The 25,085-nt window shown below is 43.9% G+C and overlaps 1 protein-coding gene and 1 pseudogene across 1 annotated transcript in view; both read left to right on the top strand.

Moving 5' to 3' along the window:
- The first annotated feature begins 1,628 nt into the window (after positions 1-1,628).
- LOC134966052 (interferon-inducible GTPase 5-like) overlaps positions 1,629-25,085 on the top strand; it is a 37,548-nt pseudogene continuing 14,091 nt past the window's right edge.
- The window catches only part of LOC134966050 (interferon-gamma-inducible GTPase 10-like), a 121,938-nt gene continuing 98,483 nt past the window's right edge, over positions 1,631-25,085 (top strand). Inside the window, 1 exon segment of the mRNA XM_063942516.1 lies at positions 1,631-1,703. The gene's annotated coding sequence lies outside the window, so the exon portion shown is untranslated.

The following is a 25,085-nucleotide window of genomic DNA, read 5'->3' on the forward strand; positions in this document are numbered from 1 at the left end:
CACAGCGCTGCAAAAAATAGCTAGTGAGCGATCAGGTTGGAATGAGGGCCCTTATTTCCTGTTTTGTTTCCCTATACTTAGGATTGAGGTTACCAAAAGGTAACAAAGGCACATTCTGGATGGGCCAAGTGGTTCTTATCTCCCCTCAAATTCTATGTTTCTGTTTATAAATGCAGTTTGTCTTTTGGCTGGTGCTGCAAAAACATGATATGTCAGTCTGTCTATTTCTCTACCCATACAAATTCCCATAATAGGGGTATAGAGAGAGATAGTGGGAGATAGAGAGGCAGTGGGTGACAGTGAGAGGCAGAGGGTGACCCCAGGAAATGGGTGACAGGAGGAGGATAGTGGGTGATACCATGGGGAGTTGGGTGACAGGGAGTTGGTGACAGAAGAGGGTGGGGAAAGCAGTGGGTGACAGGGAGAAGGTGATGGGGACAGGCAGAGGTGAAAGGGAGAGGCAAGTGGGTGACAGGGAGAGGCGGGGTGACAGAGATAGTGGATGACAAAGAGATAGTGAGTGACTGGGGAGACAGTATATGACAGCAGAGAGGTGGCTGCAGGCATACATACAGTAAGTTTACTTACTATTTTGGGTCTGGTGGCTGGGCCTTCAGCAGAGCAGCATGGCTGGCTTGGCTGGTGCAGACTTTTCTATTCCGCCCTGCCAAGATCATAATGTCACCTGGGAAGCAGCACCTCCCCATCAGCACCCAGCCACACAGGAGGTAGAGAGGAGGCACCTCTTTGCCCTTACTCCACTTCCTCAACCTCCGACCGGACTGCATCCTCTGACTCCTCTCTGTCACAGCCCAGGGAGCGGCAGTGCAGAGGCTACTAATGACGAGTCAGTTTGACTCATAATATAGTCGCCGGCTGTGGGCCCATTAATAGTGGTGGGTCCCAATGCAATGCACTGTCTACACCACTGCTAGCTCCATCCAGGGGAGAGCTGACATGTTGACTGAAAACCAGCATCCTCTTCTCTTAATGTCTCTTAAATGACATGGGGGGGGCACGTGGCTTGGTTCATCCCCCGTACTCCCCCCCTCCCAATCGGTCAGTGGCTGTTGACCAGAATCAGTTGTCCTTTAACCCCTATTATAATCTGCCATTGATCTACATATGTGATGGTGGCTTTAAGTTTGTGGTCTACACCAATTTCCAAATCACCAGGAACTAGTAACATTACTGGGAGGTGATACAGAACATGCATCTATCTCTGCCTCTAAATAAACATACAATAACTGTATATCCTATCCTATCATTATTATTATTTTATAATCATCATCATCATTATTATTAGCATTAATATTAAATGAAAAAGCACCCACGGGGCTGAGAAGGTGTGAGCCCACACTCTGGCAGTGTAACTGTATACAGGGAGAGGGTCAGGCCCTGGAGGCTGCCTGGGCCCCGTAGCTGTTACACTCCCTGCACCAATTTACTATAGATATGCCTATGAGTAGGTTATTTTTAATTGTGTAAAATGTTACCCGGGAGCAGATGCTGAAGTGGTTAACTTTGTGCAGAGTCGCCCTGTAGTGAACAAGGTCACAGCTGGGGAATGTCATTGGTTGCACTATCAGGTATGTGCTTTGGCTTCGAAACAACCTTTTTTCAGAAACAAAACTTCACTCACTCTAGATACAATATATTTAAAAATATCTTAATTCAGGAGTTCAAGAAGTCAGCGTGGAAAGGTAAATGTATGACAATTCTACTTATTCATATAACTTAGTGGTTCTCAAACGTGGTCCTCAAGGCATACCTCCCAACATAACCCTCTCCAGGAGGGACACAATGTTCTGCTTCTGGACTTTTCTCTTAATGTATGATTGCCATCACCTGTGTTGAACAGGTTAATGGATAAGAAAGGTGTTTCAGCTAGAGATGAGCGGGTTCGGTTTCTTTGAATCCGAACCCGCACGAACTTCACTTTTTTTTTCACGGGTCCGAGCGACTCGGATCTTCCCGCCTTGCTCGGTTAACCCGAGCGCGCCCGAACGTCATCATGACGCTGTCGGATTCTCGCGAGACTCGGATTCTATATAAGGAGCCGCGCGTCGCCGCCATTTTCACACGTGCATTGAGATTGATAGGGAGAGGACGTGGCTGGCGTCCTCTCCATTAGAATAGATTAGAAGAGAGAGAGATTGTGCAGACAGAGTTTACCACAGTGACCAGTGCAGTTGTTGTTAAGTTAACTTTTATTTAATATATCCGTTCTCTGCTATATCCGTTCTCTGCCTGAAAAAAACGATACACAGCAGTCACACAGTGTGACTCAGTCTGTGTGCACTCAGCTCAGCCCAGTGTGCTGCACATCAATGTATAAAAGCTTATAATAATTGTGGGGGAGACTGGGGAGCACTGCAGGTTGTTATAGCAGGAGCCAGGAGTACATAATATTATATTAATTTAAAATTAAACAGTGCACACTTTTGCTGCAGGAGTGCCACTGCCAGTGTGACTAGTGGTGACCAGTGCCTGACCACCAGTATAGTAGTATATTGTTGTATACTATCTCTTTATCAACCAGTCTATATTAGCAGCAGACACAGTACAGTGCGGTAGTTCACGGCTGTGGCTACCTCTGTGTCGGCAGTCGGCACTCGGCAGGCAGTCCGTCCATCCATAATTGTATAATTATATACCACCTAACCGTGGTATTTTTTTTTCTTTCTTTATACCGTCGTCATAGTCATACTAGTTGTTACGAGTATACTACTATCTCTTTATCAACCAGTGTACAGTGCGGTAGTTCACGGCTGTGGCTACCTCTGTGTCGGAACTCGGCAGGCAGTCCGTCCATCCATAATTGTATTATTATAATATATACCACCTAACCGTGGTTTTTTTTTCATTCTTTATACCGTCATAGTCAGTCATACTAGTTGTTACGAGTATACTACTATCTCTTTATCAACCAGTGTACAGTGCGGTAGTTCACGGCTGTGGCTACCTCTGTGTCGGAACTCGGCAGGCAGTCCGTCCATCCATAATTGTATTATAATATATACCACCTAACCGTGGTTTTTTTTTCGTTCTTTATACCGTCGTCATACTAGTTGTTACGAGTATACTACTATCTCTTTATCAACCAGTGTACAGTGCGGTAGTTCACGGCTGTGGCTACCTCTGTGTCGGCACTCGGCAGGCAGTCCGTCCAACCATAATTGTATTATATACCACCTAACTGTGGTTTTTTTTTCATTCTTTATACCGTCGTCATACTAGTTGTTACGAGTATACTACTATCTCTTTATCAACCAGTGTACAGTGCGGTAGTTCACGGCTGTGGCTACCTCTGTGTCGGCACTCGGCAGGCAGTCCGTCCAACCATAATTGTATTATATACCACCTAACCGTGGTTTTTTTTTCATTCTTTATACCGTCGTCATACTAGTTGTTACGAGTATACTACTATCTCTTTATCAACCAGTGTACAGTGCGGTAGTTCACGGCTGTGGCTACCTCTGTGTCGGCACTCGGCAGCCCGTCCATAATTGTATATACCAGTGACCTAACCGTGGTTTTTTTTTCTTTCTTTATACATACATACTAGTTACGAGTATACTATCTCTTTATCAACCAGTCTATATATTAGCAGCAGACACAGTACAGTGCGGTAGTTCACGGCTGTGGCTACCTCTGTGTCGGCACTCGGCAGCCCGTCCATAATTGTATATACCACCTAACCGTGGTTTTTTTTTCTTTCTTTATACATACATACTGCAGTGCCACTCCTAGATGGGCCCGGTGTTTGTGTCGGCCACTAGGGTCGCTAATCTTACTCACACAGTCAGCTACCTCATTGCGCCTCTTTTTTTCTTTGCGTCATGTGCTGTTTGGGGAGGGTTTTTTGGAAGGGCCATCCTGCGTGACACTGCAGTGCCACTCCTAGATGGGCCCGGTGTTTGTGTCGGCCACTAGGGTCGCTAATCTTACTCACACAGCTACCTCATTGCGCCTCTTTTTTTCATTGCGTCATGTGCTGTTTGGGGAGGGTTTTTTGGAAGGGACATCCTGCGTGACACTGCAGTGCCACTCCTAGATGGGCCCGGTGTTTGTGTCGGCCACTAGGGTCGCTTATCTTACTCACACAGCGACCTCGGTGCAAATTTTAGGACTAAAAATAATATTGTGAGGTGTGAGGTATTCAGAATAGACTGAAAATGAGTGTAAATTATGGTTTTTGAGGTTAATAATACTTTGGGATCAAAATGACCCCCAAATTCTATGATTTAAGCTGTTTTTTAGTGTTTTTGGAAAAAAACACCCGAATCCAAAACACACCCGAATCCGACAAAAATAATTCGGTGAGGTTTTGCCAAAACGCGTTCGAACCCAAAACACGGCCGCGGAACCGAACCCAAAACCAAAACACAAAACCCGAAAAATTTCAGGCGCTCATCTCTAGTTTCAGCACAGGTGATGGCAATCATACATTAAGAGGGAAGTCCAGGAGCAGAGCAATCTGTCCCTCCTGGAGAGGGTCCTGTTGGGAGGTATGCTCAAGGCATCCCAACAGTCCAGGATTTAAGTATATCCATGCTTGGTCACAGGTGACTTAATTAGCACCTCAGTCAATATGATTTAACTATCTTTGCTGAGCCGTGGACACACCTGAAACCTGGACTGTTGGGGTGCCTTGAGGAACACATCAGAAAACTCCTGAAGAATAACTTCTTATTGTATTATTTATTACCTTGTACTGGTACTGTAGCAACACTTCTGTTAATGATAATGAGATGCAAAAGTTTGCAGCATATATGTTATTCTAATGAACTATGTATTTATCAGCATATTGTTATGCACACCAGTGCCTGCAGGAAAGTACTGGTGTCAGAACTATTATGCACTCCAGTGCCTGCAGGAATGTACTGGTGTTTGAACTGTTATGCAAAACAAATGGACTCACAGACAGACTGGGGAATATGACATAACGTACACAGAAGGTGATAGGGTAACAAAATACACACAAAGTGAACAGAGAAGCCCAGAGGCTAAGGAACTGGGTATCTCCCTTGTATTAGAAATGCTCAGATGGGAAAAGCAAGATGTTGTGTTTTAATACGTAGAGAACCCGAAATGCTGTTGCTAAGGGCAACAGCAAAACCCTAAAGGGTTACCAACGGGTGTGGAATGATAGACACAAGGAGAGTCTCCACAATCCTAATTCTCACTTGCAGTGCACAGGTTCAGCTTACTGCCACTAAACTGACCCCTGACACCTAGCACAGTGAGACAGGATTAGACAGGCAAGTCTTAGAATACAGCCGCAAACTTGCTAAGTTCACAGAGTAATAACAGAACCCCAGCAAGCTAAACGACTGACTCCAGTCTTACTGCTAGGTCTGGATTGGCAGAGTGTAATACCAAATCCCCAGGCCTATTTGCAGTAAGCAACAAACAAATACAAAGCTACACAGTACTGGTTAACTTTCAGGAACTGACTAACCAACAAAGATTCAGCAGCATCTGCTTACCCTGAGAAGAGGCCTTATAAAGCAGGTGCTGTCCACGCCCCACTCAGACCTCACAGACTGTGAGCACAAAAACCAGCACCTGATCCCCTGCCGTGCACAGAGCCTATAACCACTGCACAGCAAAAGACCCGAACCGGAGTATCAGCTGCGCTCAGGTTACTCCGCTAGCATTTGTCTCCCGGTTGCCATGACGACGTGGCAGCACAGGGCAGGAGACCCTAACAGTACCCCCCTCTGACGAGGGGTCAAAGAACCCCTACCACCGGGTTTATCGGGGAACTGCGAGAAGAAAGAGCGTATCAGTCTGGGGGCATGAAGATCACAACTGCGCACCCACGACCGCTCCTCCGGGCCATACCCCTTCCAGTGCACCAAAAATGACAGCCGACCCCGAACCACCTTGGAGTCAAGAATCCTTTCAACAACAAACTCCCTCTGGCCACGTATCAGAAGAGGGGAAGGTCTTCCACTGGAAGAAGGATTACTAATCGCCCGTTTTAAAAGGGAACAATGAAATGTTTTATTGATACCCAAAGAACGGGGCAGATCTAACTGAAATGCCACCGGATTGATAACCCTGGTGATCTTATAAGGGCCGATGAACCGGGGGCCTAACTTATGAGATGGCTGTCTCAACTTCAAATTCTTGGTAGACAACCAGACGAAGTCTCCTAATTTGAAGCTGCAGGGTCTTTTCCGCTTATCAAAAACCCTTTTGGTCACTAATGACACAGACACAAGGGCTTTCTTCACTTTCCGCCAAATACCTCTAAGGACCGAAACCACAGAGGAACCACCAGGCGTGGAGTCCAGGGGGTCAAAAGAATTGGCCTTAGGATGATGCCCATACACACAAAGGAAGGGAGAGATCCCTGTAGCAGAGTGAGCCGCGTTGTTATAGGCAAACTCCGCCATGGACAGATGAGCAACCCAGTCAGTCTGACACTTGGAGACATAACACCTGAGGAACTGCTCCAAGGACTGGTTCACCCTTTCAGTCTGCCCATTAGACTGCGGATGGTAGCCTGACGACAAGCTGACAGAAATCTGGAGATCGGAACAAAATGCCCTCCAGAATTTGGCCACAAACTGGGATCCGCGGTCAGAGACCACATCAAGTGGCAACCCGTGGAGACGCACAACATGCAGCATAAATAATTCAGACAGGTGTCTGGCCGATGGCAGCCCAACCAGTGGAACGAAGTGCGCCATCTTCGAAAACCTGTCAACGACAACCCAGATGGCTGTCATCCCCGAGGATTTGGGCAAGTCCACCACAAAATCCATTGAAATGTGGGTCCATGGCTTAGATGGGATAGAGAGTGGATGTAATGGGCCAACAGGAACCCCTCTAGGAGTCTTATTTCGGGCACAGATGTCACATGCCCGAACCCACTGATCCACATCCTTAGCCACCGAGGGCCACCACACCGCCCTAGATAGCAACTCCCGAGTTCTGGCAATACCCGGGTGACCTGCCGACTTCTTGGCATGGAATTCCAGGAACACTCGCTGTCTTAACCTAGGAGGCACAAACAAAAGACCTACCAGAAGGTCTGGAGGAGCCTGCTCCTGTGCTCTAAGGACTAATGATAAGAGGTCCTGGGTAATGCCCACTTTAATACATGATGGGGAAACAATGGGCAACGGCTCCTCGGTGGTCTCCTGGATTGGAGCAAAACTCCGCGAGAGCGCATCAGCCTTGATGTTTTTTGACCCAGGGCGATATGTTATCAAAAAATTAAAGCGAGCAAAAAACAAAGCCCATCGTGCCTGCCTGGCATTGAGACGCTTCGCTGACTCTAAATATGCCAGATTCTTATGGTCAGTGAGAATTGAGACCACAAACTTAGCCCCCTCAAGCCAGTGTCTCCACTCCTCGAGTGCATCCTTAATAGCCAACAATTCCCGGTTACCCACGTCATAATTCATCTCGGCAGGCGAAAATTTACGGGAAAAGTAAGCACAGGGATGAAGGCGATTATCAGACACTCCCATCTGAGAAAGCACTGCCCCAATACCCATCTCAGAGGCATCCACCTCCACCACAAAAGGACGCTCTGGATCTGGGTGTCGCAGCACCTTGGCCGAAACAAATGCCCTTTTGAGACGGGCAAAAGCCGCTTTAGCCTCACAAGACCAGTGAGCAACATCCGCCCCTTTCTTAGTGAGTGCCACCAAGGGCGCCACTATAGACGAAAATCCAGCGATAAATCGTCTATAAAAATTCGCAAAGCCCAGGAAACGCTGAAGCGCCTTCAAACTAGTGGGCTGCACCCAATCCAGGACTGCCTGTACCTTGGAACCCTCCATTTGGAAACCTTCTGGGGAGATAATATATCCTAGAAATGCGATTTGCTGAACTTCAAATTCGCACTTCTCCAGCTTCGCCCCAAGCCGGTGGTCTCTGAGTTTCTGGAGGACTAAGCGTACATGCTTCCGATGTTCCTCCAGGGAATGGGAGAAGATTAGGATGTCATCTAAGTATACAACTAAGAATCTATCCAAATATTCCCTGAGCACATCATTCATGAAATCCTGGAAGACTGCCGGGGCATTACAGAGCCCAAAAGGCATCACCAAATATTCATAATGCCCTGAGTGGGTATTAAAGGCAGTCTTCCATTCATCCCCCTCTCTTATTCGGATTAGATTGTACGCACCGCGTAGGTCAATCTTAGAAAAAATGGTGGCAGTACGAAGCTGGTCAAACAAGACCGAAATGAGAGGCAGTGGGTATGAGTTTTTAATCGTGATACGGTTCAATTCCCTGAAGTCGATGCAGGGTCGCAACGAACCGTCCTTTTTACCCACGAAGAAGAACCCCGACCCAACTGGAGACTTTGAAGGTCTGATAAATCCCTTAGCCAAGTTCTCCTGAATGTACTCTGCCATAGCCTGAGTCTCAGGACGTGACAGGGAGTACAACCTGCTCTTGGGAAGCTTAGCATTTGGCAACAAATCAATGGCACAGTCATAGGGGCGATGGGGGGGTAGTACCTCTGCAACTTTTTTGGAGAACACGTCCGCAAAATCTGCATAACACCCTGGCAATCCTGGCAAACTTAGCTGCGAGAGCCTGACTGGAAGGCTCAAGCAACTCCTGAAACAATCAGTACCCCAACTAAGAATCTCCCCAGAGACCCAGTCAAATTGAGGATTGTGGGCCCTTAACCAGGGTAACCCCAACACCAATGGGGCAAAAGTACAGACAGTCACATAAAAGGACAATTTTTCAGAGTGTGTGGCTCCAATAAACAAAGAAATATGGCTAGTGCAAGAGGTAATTTTACCTTGGGATAATGGTTCCCCGTTTAACCCACAAATCTCAATTTCCGATGCCAAGGGTACTAAGGGAACAGAGTGTTTCAGGGCGAATTGGCGGTCCATAAAAACCCCGTCGGCCCCACTGTCCACAAAGGCCTCAGTCTTGACAGTTTGACCGAGGATCTTCAAGGTCACCGGAATGATAAAAGTCTTCTTGGGAAATTCTGACTTCTGGCCTGACAGGATATTTCCCATCACCCTCAGGCCCTGAAGTTTTCCGGCTTTTCTGGGCATGATACTACCACATGACCTTTATTCCCACAGTACAAACACAACCCCTGCTGTCTCCTCCGCGTCTTCTCACGCGAGGAGAGGCGTGTAGCCCCAATCTGCATAGGCTCCTCGGAAAATTCCTCAGAGTCTGAGGTTCCCTTGGGAAGGAAGGAAATCTCAGTGTCCCTTTCAAGCCTACGCTCTCTCAGCCGTCTATCCACCCGGATGGATAACTGCATGAGCTGATCCAAGCTATCAGGCAAGGGATATTGTACCAGTTGGTCCTTTATCTGGTTAGAAAGACCTCTTCGGTACTGGTGTCTCAGGGCTGGGTCATTCCACTGGGTATCATGGGCCAACCTCCGAAACTCAGTACAGTAAACCTCAACTGGCCTTCGCCCTTGCTTAAGGATCGAAATCTGAGCCTTGGCTGAGGCCGTCTTGTCAGGGTCATCATACAACATGCCCAGTGCCGTAAAAAAAGCATCAACACTTTTAAGCGACGGACAGTCAGGCTGCAACCCATATGCCCAGACCTGTGGGTCTCCTTGTAGCAAGGAAATCACTATGCCCACCCGCTGAATCTCCGACCCAGAAGACTGAGGCCTAAGCCGGAAGTATAGCTTGCAGCTCTTCTTGAAACAAAAGAACTGCGAGCGATCTCCAGAAAAACGATCCGGGAGATTTACTTTCGGCTCCTTAACCCCTGCAGGTGCTGCTGCGGGAGCTCCGCCAGCAGCCTGGGAGGTGTGCATTTTAATGGACAAATCATTAAATTGTCGAGTCAGGACCTGCACCTGATCGACCACCTGTTGCAACGTATTTTGAGGGGTATGCTCCATATTCCCACAAAATTTCAACAGGAGTATTAGGCTGCTGAATATGTTATGCACACCAGTGCCTGCAGGAAAGTACTGGTGTCAGAACTATTATGCACTCCAGTGCCTGCAGGAATGTACTGGTGTTTGAACTGTTATGCAAAACAAATGGACTCACAGACAGACTGGGGAATATGACATAACGTACACAGAAGGTGATAGGGTAACAAAATACACACAAAGTGAACAGAGAAGCCCAGAGGCTAAGGAACTGGGTATCTCCCTTGTATTAGAAATGCTCAGATGGGAAAAGCAAGATGTTGTGTTTTAATACGTAGAGAACCCGAAATGCTGTTGCTAAGGGCAACAGCAAAACCCTAAAGGGTTACCAACGGGTGTGGAATGATAGACACAAGGAGAGTCTCCACAATCCTAATTCTCACTTGCAGTGCACAGGTTCAGCTTACTGCCACTAAACTGACCCCTGACACCTAGCACAGTGAGACAGGATTAGACAGGCAAGTCTTAGAATACAGCCGCAAACTTGCTAAGTTCACAGAGTAATAACAGAACCCCAGCAAGCTAAACGACTGACTCCAGTCTTACTGCTAGGTCTGGATTGGCAGAGTGTAATACCAAATCCCCAGGCCTATTTGCAGTAAGCAACAAACAAATACAAAGCTACACAGTACTGGTTAACTTTCAGGAACTGACTAACCAACAAAGATTCAGCAGCATCTGCTTACCCTGAGAAGAGGCCTTATAAAGCTGGTGCTGTCCACGCCCCACTCAGACCTCACAGACTGTGAGCACAAAAACCAGCACCGGATCCCCTGCCGTGCACAGAGCCTATAACCACTGCACAGCAAAAGACCCGAACCGGAGTATCAGCTGCGCTCAGGTTACTCCGCTAGCACTTGTCTCCCGGTTGCCATGACGACGTGGCAGCACAGGGCAGGAGACCCTAACACATATAAACAGATTTGTATTCATATGTATAATGCAGTACAGAGTTTAGTCTCCAAATCTCTGTGATGAATTACTATAATGCATTCCACCTGCATTCCATTCATCTCTAAAGTGGGTCCCGATATCTGAGGTTTTTAATAGGTGCCACGAATGCGTTCCACAGTTATTTATTTTTCTGAAATCACTCATAACTTACTTTGCACAGTATTTAGTTCGTACGGTGGTATCATAGTCCATCATTGGCCATAGAAACATGCATAAATACATACAAATAAAAAAACAAAGGTTAAAAACATACAAGATACATCAAAGAACTATATAAGCAGTTCAAAGGATGTGCAGATATGTGCAAAAAATTTGCTAAGAATATATGTGCAAAGGTCTTTATATTTCTCTTGTGCAAAAAATAAGTAGAAAAAGTGCAAATGCAAATCTCAAGAAGACCACTCATAAAATATTTAAAGAGATATACATTGTGTTAAAATAAAAAAAACATTTAATTTCAAATTCATAGTTGAGCCCCTTGGGTATAAGGGTCCCCAACTGGTGAATCCATTTAATCTCAGATTACTTTGATAGTCTTTTCTCATTATCTCTAGTATGCCACATTGGAAATATCTGTTGAATCCCAATAAAATTCTTCAAATAGCATTCTTTAGAATCATGTGTCCTCTTGAAATGGGCAGAGACTGTATGTGCTTCCAGTTCTTTTCATATGTTGTATACGTGCTCTGCCAATCTCACCTTTAAGCGCCTAGTTGTTTTCCCAGCATAATACAAACCATATGTACACTCTAAAATATAAACTACACTTTGAAGGTGTGTACACATGGTAAGATTTTTTCTTATGATTTTGACTATATAGTCAAAATCGTAAGGAAATTTAGTTCAGATCACAAGGTGAAAGTCACCTTCCCTTCCCGATGCGATACTGATGCGCAGGCCCGCGAGGTTGGTATCGGAAGCCTAGATAGACTGTGCAGGTAAGTCAATTTTGACTAGCTTATATAAAAGATAGACAAAATGAACACTTAGCCAAAATCGTACAAAGCCAGTATCGCAAGCACAGTCATCTATGCATGCGATACTAACCTAGGGGGTAATTCAGACCTGATTATAGCTGCAAATTTGTTAGCAGTTGGGCAAAACCATGTGCACTGCAAGGGGGAGATGGGGGGGCAGATATAACATTTGCAGAGAGAGTTAGATATGGGTGGGTTATATTGTTTCTGTGCAGGGTAAATACTGGCTGCTTTATTTTTACACTGCAGTTTAGACTTCAGTTTGAACACATCCCACCCAAATCTAACTCTCTCTGCACATGTTATATCTGTCCCTCCTGCAGTGCACATGGTTTTGCCCAACTGCTAACAAATTTGCAGCTACAATACGATCAGGTCTGAATTACCCCCTAGGTCGGTAACATAAGCATAGGTGACTGTGCTTGCGATACTGGCTTTGTACGACTTTGGCTAAGTGTCAGTTTTGTCACAAGATTATCCTTCAATGCAGCGGCTTTTCTATAAATAAAACTCGGTTTATCTGGTATGGAATGTCCTATAATTACATCCTGTTTTAGTATATTCCAATTTTTTCTTATAACATTCTCTATTTCTCTGAAACAGGTATTATATTGACTGATGAAAGACCACTTGGTCTTTTCATCAGTATTTATTTCTGCATCCTTTATTCTCAACAAATCTTTCCTATCTACTGTATCTGATCAATCTTATCCCTAGCCTTTCTCAAAGTTTCAGTTTAATATCTTTTGATTCGAAAGCGTTTTGTTAATTCATCCAATTGCTGGATACAACCTCCTTTTTTGGTACAATCCTTTTAATTCTAGAGAATTGCCTGAAAACAGATGCCATCCAGCCAATTTGAATGATGCTGGCTAGTTCTTTCTATAAAATTGTTGTAATCAGTAGGATTTCTAAAAGTCATTGCATTTGAAGATCCCTGTTTAACAATTATAGTTAGATCTTAGAACGTAATAATCTCAGTACTATGTGTAAAAGTAAATGTAATAGATTAATTATTACAATTTAAAGCAGCACAGAAAATTAAAAGGGATTCTTCTTTTCCCCTCCATATAAATAATATATTGTCTATAAAATGATAATACGATACCAGGACACCAGGTTCGCCATCAGTGCCTCTCCGACCCATAAAAAGTGCTCCTCCCAGTGTGCCATAAAGAAATTGGCATAACTTGGAGTGAAAAAAACTACATAAAACTCCAATATGACACCTTGCGCCGATAACCCAATTATGCACTGGTACGGGTGAATGCAATTGAAACAAATATTTTTATTTAAATATTTTATTTTAATTTATAAAATGAATGGATAACAACATATGTATTATTTTAGTTATTCACAATAAAAATGCTGTCAGCAATGCTATAAGAATAGATCTAAATATAAATACCCTAGGAGGTGGATCAACTTCAATTTTGTATGTGCATGGTTACAAAAATAGAAATAAAAATAAAATATAAAATATATATAAATACAGGTTGAGTATCCCTTATCCAAAATGCTTGGGACCAGAAGTATTTTGGATATTGTATTTTTCCGTATTTTCGAATGATCGCATACCATAATGAGATATTATGGTAATGGGACCCAAGTCTAAGCACACAATGCATTTATGTTTCATATACACTTTATACACACAGCCTGAAGGTAATTTTAGCCAATGTTATAATATACTTTGTGCATTAAACAAAGTGTGTGTACATACACACAATTCATTTATGTTTCATATACACCTTATACACACAGCCTGAAGGTCATTTAATACAATATTTTGAATATCTTTGTGTATTAAACAAAGTTTGTGTACATTGAGCCACAGAAAACAAATGTTTCACTATCTCAGTCTCACTCAAAAAATTCCGTATTTTGGAATATTCCGTATTTGGAATATTTGGATATGGGATACTCAACCAGTGTATATATATATATATATATATATATATATAAAAAAGTCCTGGTCTTTATCCAGATAATATGCAAAGCAAATGATAAAGTACCATCCCTTAGCTCTGGGTACTAAATTGCAGGTACACAGTCCTGAATAAAATTAAGCTTTCTGACACGGCTTAATACCTTACTCCAAGCAGTATGAAGGCAGTAATTTGCTCTACTGTCCTATGCTGGGAGACAGGGCTGGTTCTACACCTTGTGGCGCCCAGTGCGAAAGTTTCCACTGCCTCCCCCCCCCGCGTTTCAAGAAGTAGGGGCGTGGCTTCATAGTGGAGGGGCGTGGCCACAGTTATGCCCCCAGATTTGCCCCAAGTAGATGTGCCCTCCAGTTGATTTGCCCCCAGTAGATTTGCCCCCTGTAGCTGTGCTCTCTGTTGCTGTGCCCCCTGTTGCTTTGCCCCCAGTAGTTGTGTCCCGTCGCTTTGCCCCCAGTAGTTGTGTCTCCTGTTGGTGTGCCCCAATAGTTGTGCCCTCTGCTGCTGTGCCCCCTGTTGTGCCCTCTGCTGCTGTGCCCTCTGTTGCTTTGCCCCAGTAGTTGTGCCCTCTGTTGCTGTGACCCGTTGCTTTGCCCCAAGTAGATTTGCCCCAGTAGTTGTGCCCCCAGTTGCTTTGCCCCCAGTAGTTGTGCCCTCTGCTGCTGTGCCCACTGTAGCTGTGCCCCCAATAGTTGTGCCCTCTGCTGCTGTTCCCCCAATAGTTGTGCCCTCTGCTGCTGTGCCCCCTGTTGTGCCTTCTGCTGCTGTGCCGCTTGTTGCTGTGCCCCCGATAGTTGTGCCCTCTGTTGCTGTGCCCCCTGTTGTGCCTTCTGCTGCTGTGCCCCCTGTTGCTGTGCCCCCGATAGTTGTGCCCTCTGCTGCTGTGCCCCCTGTTGTGCCTTCTGCTGCTGTGCCGCTTGTTGCTGTGCCCCCGATAGTTGTGCCCTCTGCTGCTGTGCCCCCTGTTGTGCCTTCTGCTGCTGTGCCCCCTGTTGCTGTGCCCCCGATAGTTGTGCCCTCTGCTGCTGTGCCCCCTGTTGTGCCCTCTGCTGCTGTGCCCCCGATAGTTGTGCCCTCTGCTGCTGTGCCCCATTGTGCCCTCTGCTGCTATGCCCCCTGTTAACACACACACAAAAATAAAAACAAAAATACTTACCACTGCCCCGCTCCTGCTTCCTGACCGCTGCTGCCGCTCCATCTGGCCGCCGGCTCCTCTCTATGGGAGAGACATCATGACGTCTCTCCCATAGCAGCGCCGCACAGACACTAGAGGTCAATCCTGACCTCTAGTGTCTGTCACTGGAGCCGGCTGCAGCGGACGCCCACACAGCCCACGGTGTCCGCTGCAGCCGGGGAGCGGAGTGCGGATAGGCGGAGTGCGGATACACCGCTCCTGCTGGGAGAGTGTAGATACCGGCTATGTGTCTCTCCATGCAACCAGATATATGTCCGTATCCCCCCGCTGTTTTGATGTAGCACTGGATGGGAAGGAGCCAGATAGGAAGGGACAGACGTCTTTTCCACTTCAAACAAATGCTGTGTGGGGGGTTCTGACTTTAAAGTGCAGCTTAGGCAGGTATCCTCTAACGCGTTTCACTCTATGCAGGAGCTTTCTCAAAGAGCTTATATCCATCCATATGGGTCCATATTTATACCTGCTAGACCTTTTCAATTAATACCGGTATTTACTCCATCACATGCATCTGTGTATTTCCTTATTGATCCATCTCCTTAGATCCACCTTCACTTTAGATTCCTTTAACCCCATCTACTGTATGTCTTATACACATGTAGGGCAATATTATACATATTTACAAAATAGTGTTCATATTGAAACACCTCACTTTAACTAATATTCTTTCTATATCTCTTTATTACTATTATAAGACAAATAAAATAAATTTTTCCAAAATAAATAGATTTAAGACATACAGTATATGTTTTTGTTTTTTGTTTTTTTACAAATTTTCGCAGTGGGGTACAGAGCACACAAATTGTGAAAACGAAATAGCTTTCAAAAATATATATTTCTTTTTTGTTTTTAGGGAGTTTTTTCTATTTTTTTTATAACATCACAAGCAGCGGGGACACACAACACTTTGGTTTACATGAATAAAGTTGCAGTGGGGTACAGCGCACACAGATTGTACAATGGCCCTCATTCCGAGTTGTTCGCTCGGTAAAAATCTTCGCATCGCAGCGATTTTCCGCTTAATGCGCATGCGCAATGTCCGCACTGCGACTGCGCCAAGTAAATTTGCTATGCACTTAGTAATTTTACTCACGGCTTTTTCATCGGTCTGGCGATCGTAATGTGATTGACAGGAAATGGGTGTTACTGGGCGGAAACAGGCCGTTTTATGGGCGTGTGGGAAAAAACGCTACCGTTTCCGGAAAAAACGCAGGAGTGGCCGGAGAAACGGAGGAGTGTCTGGGCAAACGCTGGGTGTGTTTGTGACGTCAAACCAGGGACGACAAGCACTGAACTGATCGCAGATGCCGAGTAAGTCTGAAGCTACTCAGAAACTGCTACGAGGTGTGTAATCGCAATATTGCGATTACTTCGTTCGCAATTTTAAGATGCTAAGATTCACTCCCAGTAGGCGGCGGCTTAGCGTGAGCAACTCTGCTAAAATCGCCTTGTGAGCGAACAACTCGGAATGACCTCCAATGTTCACCATTGCAATGCTGCTGTTGGTCTTTTGAACACCAGCATCCTGACTGACAGTCATGCATAATACTCTCTACAGAACAAAACAACACCTTTTTTTATTGAGTAGATAAAGACTATGAACTGTAGTTCCTTCTCCACATACTATACTGTGACAGTGGTGTTAAGTTCAGGGCCGGTTCTAGACCTTGTGGCGCCCAGGGTGAAAGTTTCCTCTGCCCCCCCAGGTCAAACATAAAAAAATAGGATTTTAATACCTACCGGTAAATCCTTTTCTCTTAGTCCGTAGAGGATGCTGGGGACTCCGTAAGGACCATGGGGTATAGACGGGATCCGCAGGAGACATGGGCACACTATAAGACTTTTAATGGGTGTGAACTGGCTCCTCCCTCTATGCCCCTCCTCCAGACCTCAGTTAGAAAACTGTGCCCAGGGAGACGGACATTTCGAGGAAAGAATTTATTTTTTAAACACGGTGAGTGTCATACCAGCTCACACCTTGAACATACCACAGAACATGGTATTCAATAGAACACCAGCCAAGGGCATGAAAACTTACACAGCCACAAGCTGAGAGAATATGTAACACAACCTGTGTGTCAATCCAACCGATAAGAAGATACCGCATGCCATGGCATGAACAACGTCAGCAACATCCTGACAGAAAAGAAACACCACCAGAGTGTAACCATAACCAATAACTGCAGACACAGTATGCACTGGGACGGGCGCCCAGCATCCTCTATGGACTAAGAGAAAAGGATTTACCAGTAGGTATTAAAATCCTATTTTCTCATACGTCCTAGAGGATGCTGGGGACTCCGTAAGGACCATGGGATTTATACCAAAGCTCCAGACCGGGCGGGAGAGTGCGGACGACTCTGCAGCACCGATTGAGCAAACATGAGGTCCTCATCAGCCAGGGTATCAAACTTGTAGAGCTTAGCAAAAGTGTTTGAACCCGACCAAGTAGCCTCTCGGCAAAGTTGAACCGCCGAGACTCCTCGGCATCCGCCCAAAAAGAGCCCATCTTCCTAGTAGAATAGGTCTCCACCGACTTTGGTAACGGCAATCCAGCCGTAGAATGAGCCTGCCGAATCGTATCACAGATCCAGTGTGAAACAGACTGCAGAGACGCAGGCACCCCAATCACGCTGGGAGCATACCGGACAAACAGAGCCTCTGTTTCCACAATGTGAGCCAAATTGGTGACATAAAAATTAGCGGCTTCGGCTAGCGGCTCCTGTGCTCCGACCGCTTCAGCTGGTGATAAAAGCTGTACAGCCTGTACGGCTGCGGGGAGCGCAATGAGCGGCTGCGGCTGGTGGCTCCCGTTCTCTGATTGTTCTCTAATTGGGCTCACCATAGCCGCACAGGCTGCCCAGACATACAGCCATCTAAACCCGGCATGTAAGGTAGGGAAAAATAGGGAAAGTCATCTCATTAAATTTGATGGACATTTAATTTTTAAAAAACAAGTAATTCTCACCTCCTGCACTTTTTCAAAAAAGAGCTGTAACATTACCATATTAATCAAATTTATTTTTTACAGGTATGTGCGTTTAGTTATACAAGCGCTTCTTTTTTTATATTTTAAATAGTTACAATTTTATGGAGCTGCTACACATATTCATAGCGCAGTATTGATATTACATACAAAATTACGTTTCTTTATTTTACTGCTGCTTACATAATGTATATTTCACACCCCAGTAGAAATAATATTAGCAATATATTTATTACGGCTAAACCACCACCTGAAACAAAGCCTGAAGATGAAGGCTTTTGTGCACAATTCCTGTTATTGGAAAAAGATTATGGGCAGGAAATAAAACACTGGTGGGAAGTTACTACTTTATCCAAATATCTGGAAATGAATATGATTCCTAGGGGCCTGAGGATTCAAAAGAATCCAACGTTTGATCCAATAGATCCAGAATTCTTTATTAAATGGAATCGAATTCTGGACAAATGCTCCCAGGAATTGATTTCCCTAATCGTGGAAGATAGAAAAAAAATCACTCGAGAGCCTTAATAGTAAAATACAGGCAACTGAAAAGAGATTTGAACCATTAAAGACAATGCCAGATTATATAAATTTAATGAAATTAACTAATGATAAAATGGAGAAACTGGAAAGTGACATAATTCTACAGAAACAAAAAAAGTTCTTCAGGGACCATCAGGAGAAGTCACACTTCTCAAACTCAGAAAGAAGAAAAAATGGGATTCCGAATATTCCCCATAAACAAACAATAAAACAATCAATTCCATACAGACGGAGATATCAGTATAGTAATCCTGGATTACAGAGTAACAATCTACAAAAGAAAGGCATAGATGGACCACGAAAGACTAAAGAAGCCCTTATAAGGGAACAACCACTAACACCAGCATTAAAGAAACAGTATCCACCATATAATCCTAGAAATTTCCATTATGAACGTAAATCCAGTATTTCAATTGAAAGGGAGTCATACAATAAGGGAAGAGCAGAAGCACGAAAAGAAGAAAGATCAAATTATCAAGCGCTTTTGAAGAATATAGAAAATCAGAAAGAGGCTGATAATTTCGCTTTGAGGCATGGAAAGAGATCATATACTGCAGAAGAAGATGAAGAAACTGAGGATGATTTTTTTAGGAGAACTCATGGACGACGAGCAACAACTAGAGTGGAGAAAAAAAACCTGGAAACAGAAAACAAAACGCATGGCCCTCTCACCAGGAGAAGGGGGGTCAGGGGTGGGAAGAACAAAAAATTAAAAACCAAGGACCCGCAAAGTGATGGTATTTTCAATTTAAGTCAAAAGAAATTATCCATACATCAAATTTCCCTTTTAAGGAAAGGGTTAAAAATTTTACCACACTCGAATATGAATACGTTTGATCTATTCATGGACACTCACAAATTTGTTAGAAAATTATGCATCAAAAAATTATTTTCTGGTCAAAAAGACATCCCTCAGACATCAGCTCCTCAAGACCCCTTCAGGCATAGCAAGTTCAAACCGGTGTCAACCTTTAATCCATCACACATCAAAGGACCACATATTGAAACGTTTCAGAGATTGGTAGAAAGGGATATTCAAAAACTCACAGGAGGTGAAAAGAAAAAGTATAACCTCACTAAGGATGAACAAAAAGCCCTACAAGAACTGAAAGCAGACAAGTCAATCATAATAAAACCTGCGGAAAAAGGTGGGGGATTAGTTATTATGGATCAAGAAAAATATCAGGAGGAAGTCCAAAATTTGCTAAGTGATACAAGCACCTATAAAATCCTTCCAGGAGATCCTACAAAAACATATCAGAGAGAACTTAAAGACCTATTGAAGGAAGGTTTGGAAATTGGAATTTTAACAGAAAAAGAATTTGCTTACATATTTGTTGATCATCCGAAAATTCCCACATTCTATCAACTTCCTAAACTCCACAAAAATCCTGTTAACCCTCCGGGCCGCCCCATAGTTTCAGGAATAGGCTTTTTGTCATCACAACTCTCAAAATATATTGATTCCTACTTGCAGGACTTAGTTCAAAATCAAAAGAGTTATTTAAAGGACACTTTACATGTTTTACAGATTTTGGAGACATTAGACTGGCACGATCATTATATACTCTGCACAAGTGATGTTCGCTCGTTATACACCTGCATAGCACACGATATTGGCTGTGAAGCGAGTCGACACTTTCTTTCGAACTGTACACAATTACCTAATTCTCAGATAAACTTCATAATTGGCTGTATACAATACATACTTAATAGAAATTATTTTTGGAATCAAGGACAATTTTACAACCAAGTCAAGGGGACCGCGATGGGATCATCTTTTGCACCGAGCTATGCAAATCTTTTCGTGGCCAAGTGGGTGGAGGAAAGAATTTGGCAAGGAAATCCATATAAGAAACATCTAATACTTTGGAAAAGATATATAGATGACCTAATGTTCGTGTGGGGTGGACCAAAAGAAACACTGACAGAATTTCTGGAATATATGAATAATAATGCCTATGGTTTAGAATTCACAACAACAGTTAGTAAAAATATGGTCATATACTTAGACCTAGAGATTTTCATTCAGGATCAGAAAATTTGCACAAGAAACCACACCAAGGAATGCCGTGGAAATAACATGTTAAGCCAGACAAGCAACCATCATGCTCATTGGCTTAAGAATATTCCCTCTGGTCAATTCAGAAGGCTGAGACGAAATTGTACACATCAGGAAACATACCAGGAACAAAGCACGACCATGAAAGAAAATTTCTTGGACAAAGGATATAAAGATGAGGTGTTACAAAAAGAAATTGAACGAATTTCTTCTATGGAAAGACAAACATTACTTCAGTATAAACAAAGAACGGATGAAAATAATTTTAGTACAGCCTTTATAACGCAATTTAACAGTCAACACCTTCAGCTTGAGTCCATTCTTAATAAACATTGACACATTTTAAAACTAGACAAACAGCTGGTCCCGCATATAAAGGAAAAACCGCAAATTATATATAAAAAAGCAAGAAACTTAAAACAAAATTTGGTTAAGAGCTATCTGGATATGGATGAAGATAGACCGGTTGAAGAAAAAGGAAGTTTCCACTGTTTAAACTGCAGAGCATGCAAATTAACTGGCAATAAGTCAACAAGGCCAATTACAGAATTCACATCGACTATAACAAAAAAAGTTTATAAAATAAAAGAAAGGATCACATGCAACTCAGAAGGGCTGATTTATTTGTTACAATGCCCATGTGGGTATCAATATATCGGTCAGACTAAGAGAAAACTACGAGTCAGAATTGCAGAGCATATATACAACATACAGCGGGGATTGGAAACTCATAGCGTCTCCAGACATTATAAAGACTGTCACAATAAAGACCCCAGCAGTCTAAGATTTTTGGGCATACAAAAAGTATTTAATAATTGGAGGGGAGGTAATTTATGCCTGGAACTAAGGAAAAAAGAAACAAAGTGGATATACCACATGCAGACCCTCCAACCAAATGGTTTAAATGTAGAAATCGATGTAAATGCCTTTTTATAACATTCTTGTAGAAATTGATGTAAATGTCCTTTTATAGCATTTTTATATATCCATACTAGGGATACTATTTAATACCATATTAATTTTTTAATTAATACACAGTACATATATAAAAATATATTTATTCTTTATAACAATTATTGACAGTCACAATCAGAAACGCCATACCTATAATTTAAGCTCTAATAGAAATAAATATAATTTTATTTTTGAATCCATTGGATTTATAGGCACATGATTGCCGCTTTTTTATTAACTACATCCGTTTTTAACATTTCCTGTTTTAAAAAAAGAATAATAAAGTTTTTTTATCATAAAAAGGAGAATAGGAAAGTTAATCCATATCCTAGTAAAAGGGTGGACAGCCCGAAACGCGTTGGATACGGACATAGCAGGAGACTGGGAAGAACTCTGAGAAAGGTTCTCAAATACTGGCACTTCAAAAAGCCGTGAGTCGCACGGAGGAATGTAAACCGGAGTGATCAGAGAACGGGAGCAGCCAGCCGCAGCCGCTAATTGAGCTCCCCACAGCCGTACGGACTGTATAGCTCTCATCACAAAGCCGGAACAATCAGAGAACGGCAGCCGCAGCCGCTCATTGCGCTCCCCGCAGCCGTACAGGCTGTACAGCTTTTATCACCAGCTGAAGCGGTCGGAGCACAGAAGCCGCTAGCCAAAGCCGCTAATTGTGCTCACCATAGCCACACAGGCTGCCCAGACATACAGCCATCTAAACCCGGCATGTAAGGTAGGGAAAAATAGGGAAAGTCATCTCATTAAATTTGATGGACATTTAATTTTTAAAAAACAAGTCATTCTCACCTCCTGCACTTTTTCAAAAAAGAGCTGTAACATTACCATATTAATCAAATTTATTTTTTACAGGTATGTGCGTTTAGTTATACAAGCGCTTCTTTTTTTATATTTTAAATGGTTACAATTTTATGGAGCTGCTACACATATTCATAGCGCAGTATTGATATTACATACAAAGGTAAGGCTTTGCCGTTACTTCTTTTCTAGGCTGAAGAAGTGTGGAAATGACTTCACTGGGAATACCTAGGATAGGCTAGGATATGGCGTTCAACCGCCACGCTGTCAAACGCAGCCGCGGTAAGTCTTGATACACGCCCGGATCTTGCTGTAACAGTTCCTCACGTAGAGAAAGAGGCCAGGCATCTGCTATGAGTAAATCTTGAAGAACTGGATACCAAGTCCTCCTTGGTTAGACCGAAACAATGAGGATCGCCTGAACCCTTGTTCTTCTTACGTTTATCACCTTAAGAAGAGTGAAAACGGAGGGGACACATATACCGACTGGAAACACCCAAGGTGTCCCGAGGACGTCCACAGCTATAGCTTGAGTGTCCCCTGACCTGGAACAATATCCCTGAGGTCTCTCGTTGAGGCGAGACGCCAACATGTCCAATTGAGGCTCTCCTCAAAGACTTGTCACTTCTGTGAAAACTTCTCGATGACGAGTGTATATCTCCCAGATGGAGATCGCGACTTCAGAGGAAATCTATTTCTCTGTCGTCTACATCCGGAACGAAGACTGCTAATATTATTTACCTGTCTTTCCGCCCAGCAGAAAACTTTTGCGGCTTCTGCCATTGCCGCTTTGTCCTTGTTCCGCCCTAGCGGCTTACTTACGCCACTGCTGTCAAGTTGTCCGACAGACATAACACGGGCCGATCACGAAGAATATGATTGTTGAAAATAGCTCTTAAATCAAGAAAACTTATTGCAGACAAGCTTTCCAGCTTGACCTTTTCCTCTGGAAATACGTCCCTTGGAAAGACTGCTCCTCAGCCTCGGAGATCTTCATGCATGGACACCAGGATCTAATCCTGGATCCCGAACCTTCGTCCCTCTAGGAGGTGAGACTGTGCAGACACGACAGGAGCGATATCCTGGCCATTAGGATTATACTCCGGTGCATGTGCAGGTGAGACCCGAACCACATTTCCAACTGGTCCCGTGAAAACCACTCTGGCATTTGAGCTGCTCACCGAAAAGGCCTCTTAGGCCGCACCTGTTTACTTCATCAACGGAACATATTGATGGATTGTCACTGCAAATCTGATCTGACTCTGGAACCTCAGACCTCTTTCCACAGGAAAATACAGAACCTCAACCGTTCAGTAACTACACTGATACCCACCTCCGACATCCGTGTCGTTGGGAACAACAGCCATTTCCTGTGTCGAAGAACAGTCAGAGAGAAACAACTATTTGGAACACTTGTTTCTTGACCTCACCGTAATCAGGGTAGCGTCTCAGTACAGAAAAACAATGGCACTTACTATTGAAAGAAAACCATCATATTGCCAACACTCCGGTGAGATGGCAAAGACAATCCTGGATATCGACCCAGGTAGGCTGAATGCTGAGAAAAACGCATTTAAACCCTTTTTCTACCGTTACATGCTGGAGCTCCCTGGCCTGAGAGATTCCATCCTGTAGTTCAACTTCGTAAGTAGAAGTCTTTGTTTCTGGTGGATGGAGATCTGAACCCAGGACCCCAGCTGTTGTAGTGCAGAGCACTGTACCACTAGGCTACTCGAGTGACTAAATTTTTTTTATTTTTTTTTAACAGAGACAGCAGGACAAAGTCCTGAACCTGACGCAACTCTGGTATGGCGTCGCGTACTACCTTGCCTTCCAGAGGGGAATCAGTAAGATCTATTTGAAAAATCAGTGAGGGGAATCATCTGTAAACTCCAGTATGTCCCCCTTTGGATTCTATTATTGACCCCCAGGTCCAAGTCCATTCCCGGACTGACGGAAGAGTATTAGACGAGTGTGGGCTCCAACCAGATAGACCCAGCGACATGCGGTGGGTGTGGTAGAAACAGAAGACAATATCCGCTTCTGCGAACCTAACAAGGCTGCAGAGCTCTTACCTTTCACCTTCCACTATCTGCACAGAAAGGGAAAAAATAACTGTATCGAAACAGTTAAAATTACTGCATCCCACAAAAGAATGCGTCACCAACCGTTGTGAGGTAATCTAACTCACAAAGGTAGACTTACCAGTGGTATTCGCCAAGAGTGACTTAACTGAGGCATCCCCAAACAGCGGTACACCGTCCCAGGGAAAAAACTCCAGTATCTCTCGGAGTCAGCCTCAGCATTCCCCCACCCACACCTACTGCAGACGCACAGGAGCCTGCCGCAATGTTATAGAGAAGAGCCAACACAAGAAACATTCCCTACTGTTTTTAGGGTAATTCTATCGGATGCCTTTCCGAATACAAACACGCCCCCATGTGCATGTAATGCAAATAACTCTAAAGCATATAAATCAAATATAACTTAGCTTCCTGTGTACGATCCTTTGTGACAGGGCCCCGTGTCGACCAGGAGTTGACTTTCACAGTATTCTATTCGCGATGGGAAAAGAATAAACCTTCGGACTCCTGGTGAGGATCCAACTCGTCACGGCCGACCTAGAGCATTCACCAACAGAGCGACCAGCACATGAGAATGGAATACTTTTACTTCAGCATTCATTAGAAATCGTAATATGAATATACATAATGTATTACACATATACACACATAGCATATATATATATAT

This window comes from Pseudophryne corroboree, chromosome 10 (assembly GCF_028390025.1).
Source record: "Pseudophryne corroboree isolate aPseCor3 chromosome 10, aPseCor3.hap2, whole genome shotgun sequence".
NCBI lineage: Eukaryota > Metazoa > Chordata > Amphibia > Anura > Myobatrachidae > Pseudophryne > Pseudophryne corroboree.